This window comes from Solanum lycopersicum, chromosome 9 (assembly GCF_036512215.1).
Source record: "Solanum lycopersicum chromosome 9, SLM_r2.1".
NCBI lineage: Eukaryota > Viridiplantae > Streptophyta > Magnoliopsida > Solanales > Solanaceae > Solanum > Solanum lycopersicum.
The window spans coordinates 7,893,746-7,905,951 of NC_090808.1; positions in this window are offsets into that span (position 1 = coordinate 7,893,746).

Here is a 12,206-nt window from a genome sequence, read left to right on the forward strand (position 1 = left end):
CTTAGTAACACATCTTTTTCCTTCCAATCATCAATGGTAACACTATCTTTTGCATCCTTTTTAGCCGCTAAAATTTCGCTGCAGTCTGTCCGGTGGAACAACTACTTTTACTTGGTTCATTCTTTGTTATATGAATCAATTGGGATATGTGTGTTCTCTTTATGAGGTAGTTTATTGGCTTAAGTTTAATGGAGCAAGCGACAATTATTTGATGAAGTGAGGAGGTTGACATGGTTTTTGGTAGAATTGATCATTGAAATGTGCGGATTTATTTTTTATTTATTTTTCTTTTTTATAATGATCAATACGCAGAGAGTGGAAGAGCTTTAAGCTCTAATACCATGTAGAAATCTTACGTAGAGAAATCAAGAATTGTATTAATAATATTAATAGTATTGATCAATAATGATGTTATTGATATGTGATCAATTATTGATGAATTGATAAATAATAATGTACATAATAATGTTAAGTACATACTCGTTATATAGGAGAGAATTGTAGAGTTCTAAGTTAACTATACTTAGAGTCCTACTACAATACTTATTATTACTATAATAATAAAATAATTAAATCCTAATTGTGCTATGATTCTAATAATAATCTAATCCTAGTCATAATATAATATTAATTATAATTTAGTTATAGTCAAAACATAATCCTAATAAATATAATTAGACTAAACCTAATGCACTCTAATTCTTCAGCAGTGTTGTAACTCGTCAGTCAGCTTCGTTGGACCTGTTCCTTCGACATGTTCCAATCCTTAGTTTTCTTCTTCATCAACACTTGTTGTAGACAAGTCAGTCAACTGTGTTGGACCTGTTCATTAACATGTTCCAATCGTCAGTTTTGTTGATATTAATTAGGTGCTAACTAATTATTTGTAATTGATGTATGTAAATTAGTTAGAGTTACGTTGTAGAAAATTTGTTACAAATTTTTAGTTAGATGATTAGCTGTCATATGATGTAGATATTTTCTCATTTTCATACACATGTATAAATACAGAAAGGATGAGAAATATAAGGTCATTTTTCTTTTCCCAAATTATGATCTCGTGCATCTTCTTCGTGTCATTGTATAGTCCTCAATCATAAGCACAAGCTCCATTAATGGAGTTTTTCAATTGCTGAATTACAATCTCAACATGGTATCAGAGCTATAGGTATTTTTTTCCTCTACAAATTCCGCTATGTTTGTTCTTTCTCTGTTTTGATTCATATTCCATTTTTTTCGAATCCTTGTTGCAATCTGCTCTAGATTGCAATCATTTTCAGTATCCATTTTGATTGCAATTTTTCTTGTCAACTACAGTGATCCTTTGTACATGCATTCATCGGAGAATATTGGATCTTCAATTACTCTAGTTCCTTTTGATGGATCCGGATATAGATCCTGGAGGCGTGGTGTCCTTCGAACTCTTTCTGTGAAAAATAAGATTGTTTTATCAATGGAAAAGTGCAGAAACCAGATCCAAATTCATCTACATTTGCCCAATGGGAACATCGTGAAGAAATGGTCACGTCGTGAATTCTCAATTCATTATCAAAGGATTTAGCCGACATCTTGCAATACGTCAAGAACACGAAGAAATTACAGGACGATATCAAACCAATGGTGCAAAACTGTTTCAGCTCTAACAGGAGATTAATGACCTTGCACAGGGAAATCTAGATATCATAGGATATTACACCAAGCTTCATCGACTTTGGGGGGAGCTCTCTACTCTGGATGTCAATACTCAATGCACACGCCTATGCGATTATGGTGGTAAAATCAAAATGCACAAGGCAGAGTAGGATCACAGACTAATTCAATTCTTAATGGGACTAAATGAGGCGTATACTGTGATACGAGGTAGTATTCTAATGATGAACCCATTGTCGACTATGCCACAAGCTTTTTCCATTCTAGTTCAAGAAGCAAAACAACGAGAAGTCAAGCCTTCTGCTCGCATGTCTTTAGCCTCGACTTCTCTCAACGCTTCCACATCTCTTGGTGCTATTTCTGGAAGTAATGATTTTGAAACGAATTTTTCCAAAAATAAGCATACAAATGAAAACAATGCTTATAGAGGACCTACAAACCAGTTTCAGAATTCTAACAGGAACAACAATACTCATCCTTTTCCAGATATCAACAGAGCTAACTTGTTTTGCAATTATTGTAAAAAATAAAAGTGGGCACACAGAGGCTGAGTTCTACAAACTACATGGCTTTCCCCCAAATTTCAAGTTTACTAAGGGTCGACACTCTGGTTCAGCAGCTAATGTTCAATCTACCTATGATGACTCTAGTCAGAGAGATCAAGGTTTCACTCAAGTTCAATATAATCATTTGGTGAAATTGATCAACAATACTCAAATACAGGGAACAAATGGGAGCTCAAAGGAATCTGCAGACAACATCATGAGTGGAGCTTTGAACTCGCAGGTATCATGGCTTGTCACTCTTCCATTACTGAAATTGGTTATCTTTCATGTAATTGTTTCAAGCTTACTGTTGAATCCTGGATTATAGACTCTGGAGCTTCACACCATATGACTTTTAATAAAACATTACTCACCAATGTTAGACCTTTACTTAACCCATTCCTAATCACATTTAAATTCAACACTGATTTTATACAAAGTATTGTTTATACCTACTTTCAAGTTCAATCTTGTCTCAGTACATTGCTTAACTTCTCCATCTCAAAAACACAGTCAATTTCAATGATATTTCATGTTTTCTACAAGACCCTTCACTGAAGATCCCTCTTGTGATTGGTAGAGCAAGGAATGGTCTTTACTTATTGTGCTCAAAATGCCACAATATTGTTATTTCAACTTGTTCTTTTGGTTCTTATGTTTCATGTGATTGTCCTCCTTAGCATAATTCCAAAAAACAAGTATCACATTTTCCTACCAATGTAAGATTTACCCATTCAAGTAATAAAAATGCTTGTTGTAATACAAAATCGAATGTCACTTCTAGAAATACTTCTACACCTTTAAAATGTTTTTCTCTTTGCACATCTCATTAAAACAGTGTAGATTACTTGTGGAACACCAGGCTAGGACATGTTCCTTTTGTCAAAATGAGAGGTATCCATACCATACCAGTTAAATTTTTGTCAAAACAGCCTTTTTTGTGCACTATCTGTCCCATGGCTAGACATGCAAGGTTACCTTTTCCATCTAATACTAACACCCTCTCCACCAAGATTTTGATCTTCTCCACATAGATTTATGGGGACCATACAATACAACAACTCATGATAATTACAAATATTTCATCACAATAGTTGATGATTATAGCAGGTCAACTTGGACTCAACTGATCAGTTGCAAAACCAACACTCTACAGTCTATAAAGGCTTTTACATCTCTAGTAGAAAATCAGTTCAACACAACCATTAAGGTCATTAGAACTGACAATGGTCTTGAGTTTGTCAATAAAGAAACAACTTTGTTCTTGCAAGAAAAAGGCATCATACACTAAAGAACTTGTCCATATACACCACAACAAAATGGCGTGGTGGAAAGCAAACACAAATACCTACTTGAAATTGCAAGAAGTTTGTTGTATCAATCAAAACTTCCTTCTACAGTCATCCAAAACAAAATTCCTTTTGAAGTCTTATACCGAAAACTACCCACATACTCACATCTAAGATCTTTTTGTTGTCTTCGCTTCCCTAGCACCCTTAAAACTCACAAAGACAAGTTTGAACCACTATCGACTCCACAGGTTTTCATTGGATATCCTTTCAACACAAAAGGTTACAAAGTACTAGAATTGACCACCAAGAAAATACACATTTCAAGAGATCCATTGTTTCATGAAAACATTTTTCCTTTTGTTCTTTCTTTCTCTGATTCTACTTTTAGTTCTGTACTGAGACATCTTAATTCTAATACTGATTTGCTTCATCCTACAAACAATATTTTGAATAAAACTCATCTTGATTTAAATGAAGATGTTATGCAGAATTCGAGATAATACGAGAAAATATAAATGCGAAAAACTAGACAACAGATTTACGTGGTTCACCAATAAATTGGCTACGTCCACGGGAAGAGGGGGAGCAGTTTTATTATGGAGAGGCAAGAACAGAATTACAGAATAGGGTTTGCCATAGCGTCTATATATAGTGCTAAGCTACGCCCTAACAGGCTTGGGCCCAAAATACAGAATTGACAGATAATTAAGGGCCCAATTCAAGGCATTCAACAAATCTCCACCTTGACTTGAATTCTCCGAACAGATTCTTCAGACGCACTATGATAGTGCCAGGCCTCCCCCTCTTCCTCAGAATTGCCCCGCAGGGCAATTAACAGCTTCTGATGTTGAGCAAGTCCAGACAATGTTGAAACTTGCTATGTGGAACCGGCTTTGTGAACATATCAGCAGGATTATCAGCAGTTCCTACTTTCTTCACCTTGATTCTCTTCTCACTTCTCAGAAAATGATACCTTACGTCAATATGCTTGGTTCTCTCATGATGGACTTGATCCTTGGCTAGACAAATTGCGCTCAAACTGTCACAATACACCGTAGCCTGATCATGATGCAGACCAAGATCACTAACCAGCCCTTTCAGCCAAATCCCTTCTTTTGCAGCCTCTGTCAAGGCCATGTACTCCGCTTCCGTAGTAGACAAAGTCACTGTAGGTTGCAAAGTTGTCTTCCAACTGACTACAGATCCTCCTAGGGTAAACACATAGCCAGTCGATCTTCTTGTGTCAACATCTCCATCATAGTCAGAATCAGAATAGCCAGTAACCAAGCACTGAGTATCACCTCCATAGATGAGACCAATGTCAGATGTACCTCTAAGGTACCGGAAAATTCTCTTCACAGCCTGCCAATGTTCTTTCCCTGGTTGTCCCATGAATCTGCTCACTACACTGACTGCATGTGCTAAATCTGGCCTTGTACAGACCATAGCGTACATCAAACTTCCTACGGCACTGGCATAAGAGACTCGTGACATATACTCCTTCTCTTCTTCTGACTGTGGAGCGAACATGGCAGTGAGATGGATATTGGCAGCACTGGTGGTATCAATAGGCTTAGATGAAGACATGCCAAACCTCGCCAAGACCTTCTGAATGTAGCTTCTCTGTGACAAGAAAAGTTTCCTTCTCTCTCTGTCTCTAATGATCTCCATCCCTAGAATCTTCCAAGCGGCTCCCAGATCCTTCATCTCAAACTCAGCACTAAGTAAACCCTTCAGCTTCTGAATGTCATACTTCTTCTTTGCAGCTATCAGCATATCATCTACATAAAGCACTAGATAGATGAATGAATCATCCTTGAGCCTATTGTAGTAGACACAACAATCATATGAGCTCCGAGTATAGCCCAACTTCACCATATAGCTGTCAAACCTTTTGTACCACTGCCTTGGAGACTGCTTAAGTCCATATAAGGACTTCTTCAACTTGCAGACGTGATTTTCCTTCCCTGGAACTTGGAAACCATCCGGCTGAGTCATGTATATCTCTTCTTCCAACTCTCCATGTAGAATGCTGTCTTCACATCAAGTTGTTCAAGCTCCAGATTCTGATGTGTAACTATCGCTAGTAACACTCGGATGGAAGTATGTCTGACCACTGGTGAGAAGATCTCATTGTAGTCCACTCCCTCTCTTTGGTTGAAACCTCTGGCAACAACCCTGGCTTTATACTTGACTCCTTCTGCTGGTGATATCCCTTCATTCTTCTTGAAAACCCATTTGCAAGTAATAATCTTTCTCCCCGAAGGCTGTATGACCAAATCCCATGTCTGATTCTTGTGTAGGGACTCCATCTCATCTCCCATAGCAGCAAACCATTTTTCAGAATCAGGACTTAAAATGACTTCTTTGTAAGTAGACGGCTTAGATGTATCTACCTCTTCAGCAACCTGCAGTGCATAACCCACCATTTCCTCAAAACCATACCTCGTAGGTAGCCGAACTCCAACCCTCCTTGGCCGATCTTAAGCTATACTCTGATGGATATCTGATGGCATAGATTCTGGAATATCAGTTTCTGTCTGTGGCTCTTGATCCCCCTCTTCAGGTTCTTTCAAATCGCTCTCATTCTGAATGACTTGAAACTCCACCTGTTTATCAAGACTCCCAGTTTCTGACGTAGTTGTAGGCTTCACAATGGTTCTAAGCAGAGAACTTTCATCAAAGACAACGTTCCTGCTCATAATAACCCTCTTTTCTGCTGGAGACCAGATTCTGAAACCTTTCACTCCATCTCCGTAGCCCACAAATACTCCCTTTTTAGCTCTTGGTTCTAACTTACCTTCACTGACGTGGTAGTAAGCCGTACAACCAAAAGCTTTCAGATTTGAATAATCAGCAGCTTTTCCTGACCACATCTCCATAGGTGTCTTGCACTGTATGCCTGTATGTGGTCCGCGGTTAACCAAGTAGCAAGCTGTACTAACCGCTTCTGCCCAGAATCTTCTATCTAGCCCAGCATTAGAGAGCATGCACCTTGATTTCTCCAGAAGTGTTTGATTCATCCGCTCAGCTACACCGTTCTGCTGTGGTGTATTTCTGACTGTACGATGTCGAGCAATCCCTTCACCCTTACAGAATTGATCAAATTCAGACAAGCAGAATTCCAGCCCATTATCAGTTCGCAACCTCTTGATCTTCTTCCCTGTTTGATTTTCCATCAAAATTTTCCACTCCTTGAACTTCTGGAAAGCTTCACTTTTATGCTTCATCATGTACACCCAAGTCATCCTTGAGTAGTCATCAATAATCGACACAAAAAATCTGCAGCCTCCCAAAGACTCAACACGGCATGGACCCCAGCAATCAGAATGGATATAATCAAGTGTGCCTTTTGTTCTGTGAATGGCCTTTGGAAACTTGTTGCGATGTAGTTTTCCAAAGACACAATGTTCACAAAACTCTAGGCTCTTAACCTTATGACCAGCAAGAAGATCCTCCTTTGACAGAATTTGCATCCCTCTTTCACCCATATGACCAAGTCTCATGTGCCATAACTTAGTCATATCCTCCTGGTGAACTTCTGACGATGCAACATGGGCTGAACCTGTAACCGTGGAACCTTGTAGAAAATACAAAGTACCACGCATGACACCTTTCAGAATCAAATTTGAACCCTTCCAGACCCGCAAGACTCCATCTTATCCCGACCAGCTAAATCCCTTGTTGTCCAAAAGACTGAGAGATATCAGATTTTTCGTCATCAATGGAACGTGTCTGACCTCGTTCAATGTGCAGAAGCTACCGTCATGTGTCCTTATCTTGATCGAGCCTGTCCCAACCACCTTGCAGACAGAACTGTTGGCCATCGAAATGCTGCCTCCGTCTACCTGCTTATAAGTCGTGAACCACTCTCTCCTAGGACAGATGTGATAGGATGCCCCAGAATCGAGAACCCACACATCTGAATGATGAGTGTGCTCATCCGCAACTAGGGCAATGTCTTCTTCAGAATTGGTGTCTTCTTCAGCAACAGCAGCAGAAACTGATTGTTTTTCCGATTGCTTCTTCTTCTTCGGACAATCAAATTTCCAATGTCCCTTCTCCTTGCAGTAATTACAAACATCATCCGGCTTTGCACCCTTCGACATCGGCTTATTTTTATTTCCGCCATTTTTCCTTCCCTTTCCGCTACTGGTGAACAGACCAGAAGGCTGTATGTCCGTACTTGTGCCGTTAGCCTTATGCCGTAATTCCCTGCTATGAAGGACCGATCTAACTTCTTCCAGCGACACAGTATCTTTCCCAATAATGAACGATTGAACAAAATTCTCAAACGACATTGGGAGAGATACTAACAGAATCAGGGCAGCATCTTCATCCTCGACCTTCACATCAATATTACGTAATTCTAATAACAAGGTATTCAATTGCTCTAAATGTTCCTTGAGTTGTGTACCTTCAGCCATTCGTAAACCGAATAGACGTTGTTTCAGAAGCAGCTTGTTGGTTAGAGATTTTGTCATGTACAAACTCTCCAGCTTCAGCCACAGACCAGCAGCAGTCTCTTCATCCGAGACCTCCGTGATGACGTCATCCGTGAGACACAGCATGATCGTCGAGTGCGCCTTTTCCTCCAGAATCGCCATCTCAAGAGTAATGACGGCGTTCTTGTCTTTCGACAACGGCACCCAGAAGCCTTGCTGTTTCAACAAAGCCCGCATCTTGATCTTCCATAAACTGAAACTGGTCCTCCCTGTGAATTTGTCGATTTTCACGTTCAAAGCAGACATCTCGAATTCTCCAAGAACACCGATTAACCGAGAGGCTCTGATACCAATTTGTAATGCGGAATTCGAGATAATATGAGAAAATATAAATGCGAAAAACTAGACAACAGATTTACGTGGTTCACCAATAAATTGGTTACGTCCACGGGAAGAGGGGGAGCAGTTTTATTATGGAGAGGCAAGAACAGAATTACAAAATAGGGTTTGCCATAGCGTCTATGTATAGTGCTAAGCTACGCCCTAACAGGCTTGGGCCCAAAATACAGAATTGACAGATAATTAAGGGCCCAATTCAAGGCATTCAACAGAAGACAACCCCACTAATGTCACGAACAACACTATTGAGACCAACATGTCACATGCTACACCTATAAATATCACTGAAGACTCATCTACAACACCTATAAATATCATTGGAGACTCATCTGATGAGACCACTCCAACATCAAACCGTCCAAAAATAGTTACTGCATTTCATCCAGAGATACCTTGTTTACCTCAGATTATCACTACTACCACTTCCAGCTCACATCATCTACCTGCACCTAGAAGAACAAGTAGGATTCATATTGTGCCAGAGTATCTCAAAGAGTACAACTGTATACTCCCTAAATTACAGCCTCAACAATCACCATACCATTCTCCTGATAACAATGCTCAACAACATGTTTCACTCACTAGTTTTAATTCAAAGAGTCACCAATTAGTTAGGAACATCATTCATGATAGTGAGCCAAACTCATATGAGGAGGCAATCTTCAACTAGATGTGAACAACGAATTCTTACATGTTGAACTAAATGAAGAAGTCTATATGGAGATCCCACAGGGACTCCAAGTTGGTGAAAAGGGACTTGTTTGCAAGCTAAACAAGTCTTTATATGGCTTGAAAGAAGCTAGTAGGCAATGGTATGAGAAATTGGCAGAAACTTTATATTCAAGAGGCGACTCAGACTCCATTAGTGACTATTCTATGTTTTACAAAAGGGACAAATCATCTGCGGTCTTCGTAGTAGTGTACGTTGATGATATAATTTTAACAGGAACTAATTTGGCTGAAATTACATCCCTGAAGTCTTTCCTACAGGATCTGTTCAAAATCAAGGACTTAGGGAAGCTCCATTATTTTTTGGGTTTAGAGAATCTTTACAAACAATATGGTGTGCTTATTACAGAAAGAAAGTTTACTACAGATTTGATCAAAGAGTTTGATTGTCATCATTATAGTCCAACATCTTCTACCCTTGATGTTGTTGTCAAATTAAGGTCATATGAGGGCACTATATTAAAAGACCCAACATATTATACGAAGTTGGTAGGAAAATTAAATTTTCTTACAAATACTAGATTAGACATTGCATTTAGTATGCAACATCTTAGTCAGTTTCTACAAGCACCAAGAGAGCCTCACCTAAAAGTTGATCTTCATGTGTTGAGGTACTTGAAGAATAATCCTACATTAGGGATTTATCTATCTAAGGAGATGAACTATACTATCACTGCCTATTGCGACTCGGATTGGGCTGCATGCCCTGACTCCAGAAAGTCAGTGAGTGGATATATAGTGCTCATAGGGAATTGTCCAATAAGTTGGAAATCCAAGAAGCAAACAACTGTCTCACTTTCTTCAACAGAGGCAGAATACAGAGCAATACGAAAGGTAGTCGGAGAGTTGGTTTGGACTAATCGATTGCTTCATGAGTTAGGTGAAGGACATTCCCAACCTATATCAGTTTTTTGTGACAGTCAAGCAGCTATACATATCGCAAAGAATCTTGTATTTCATGAAAGGACTAAGCACATAGAATTTGATTGTCACTTCGTTCGAGATAAGCTTCAAGAGGGACTTGCGACTCTTCACCATATTCCAACCGTGGAGCAATTAGCTGTTATATTAATCAAGAGTCTTACTGGCCCTAAGCACTCAGCCATTTTGCAGAAGTTGTCTAGAAGTATCTCCCTTCCAACTTGGGGGGGAGGGGGTGTTGAGATTAATTAGGTCCTAAATAATTATTTATAATTGATGTATGTAAATTATTTAGAGTTATAGTTGTAGAGAGTTTGTTACAAATTTTTAGTTAGATGATTAGTTGTCATATAGTGTAGATATTTTCTCATTTTCATACACATGTATAAATACAAAAAGGAGGAGGAATAGAAGGTAGTTTTTCTTTTCCCAAATTATCATCTCGTGCATCTTCTTCATCTCACTTTATCGTCCTCAATCATAAGCACAAGCTCCATTAATGGAGTTTTTCAATTGCTGAATTACAATCTCAACAAGTTTCCTTCTTCTTCAACAAACATAATCGTCTTAAAATTTCATCCACAATTTCGAAAAATTTCACATTGCAAATATGATTATTTCAGAGAAATCCTAAGTGCAAAGTGTTAGTAATTTTCAAAATATTTCTCAATCAAATTCTATTGTGATTGATGATATTTCACCTATTGGGGTTGATGGGTCTAGGTCATCACTAAATCTACTTATCCACAAATTTTCAGAAGATTTCATCTTGCCGTTTGGAGAAACTACAAGCAAAGTTTGACGAAATTTTATTTTGTATAATAGTGTACAATAATGTATAAACATCTCTCAGAGATTCATATAATATTATACATTGTTGTATAATTAATGAATTTTGCAACTTTAGTATTTAGCTATATCATAACTTCATTACAAGTTTAAGTCCGGTTCGGGGTAATCGTGTTAAACCACAACTTTCCTTTTATATTCATGAAGAACAGCCTTAAAGTCAACCTCAAACATCAAGATCTTAGTGACTTTGATATAATATAATAATTGTGTGAAAGTTTAGTAACCATACAGTTATATTTTCTCATGTATATAGTTAAAGATTTCTATAATGCACTAAGCATAATGTGTGTTGAGGAAATGAATTCATCCCATTTTCTTAATCTCAAAACCAATTTGAGAAGAAATTATGTATAAACTCTTGGAAGGACTTCGATTCACATTTTTCCAGCATATTTAATTACCTTTCAACTAAATTTCTCATCTAAGGCTAGTGACTGCATCCAAAAATTTTATTTAAGTAGTTGAATTTTGAATTTTTGGGATTAAGTTCACATTTTTCCAGCATATTTAATATGTATAAGAGATATTTATACGTTGATATACACTATGATACAAAATAAAATTTCATCAAACTTTGCTAGTTAGTTTCTCCAAACGGCAAAGATGAAATCTGAAAAATTGTGGAGAAGTAGATCTAGTGATGACCTAGACCAATGAACCCCAATAGGTGAAATATCATTTATTACAATAGAATTTGATTGGAAAATATTTTGAAAATTACTAACACTTTATCCTTAGGATTTCTCCGAAATAATCATATTTGCAATGTGAGATTTTTCGAAATTGTGGATGAAATTTAAGACGATTCTTCTTGCATTTAATTCGGCTCATCAAGATCTATCATTTTTCTTTGATTTAGGATTTTTTATAGATCATGTTGAAAAGATAAATAACAAGATCAGGATATGTATAAAATTTATTATTATTCAAATTACATAATAAAGAATGTAAAATAAGACTGGTAAAATTTGTAATTTTTACATGATGATTTATCAACTTGGAATTTATATTTTTCATTTTTAAATTCTTATATTGTATTAAATATTTTTTAATATTATTTATGCTATCTTAAAAGATATTTTTTATTAATACGAGAGATATGCCAAAGGCATGTGCACTATGATATCGAAATATTGTATGTGACAACAAATTTCAGAGACAATAAGTTTTTTAATTAATTGAAAAACTAAATATTTACATAAAAATAGAGTCCTAATAAACATTTTGTGCTGCGGATTTTGGTGCAAACATATTTTGACGGTATAATATATTTCTTGTATGAAAATAGAATTATGAAATAAATATTTACATTGTAATATTGATTAAGGGTCAAAACTCAAAATTATGGTGCTATGGAGCCTCTTCTTAGATCA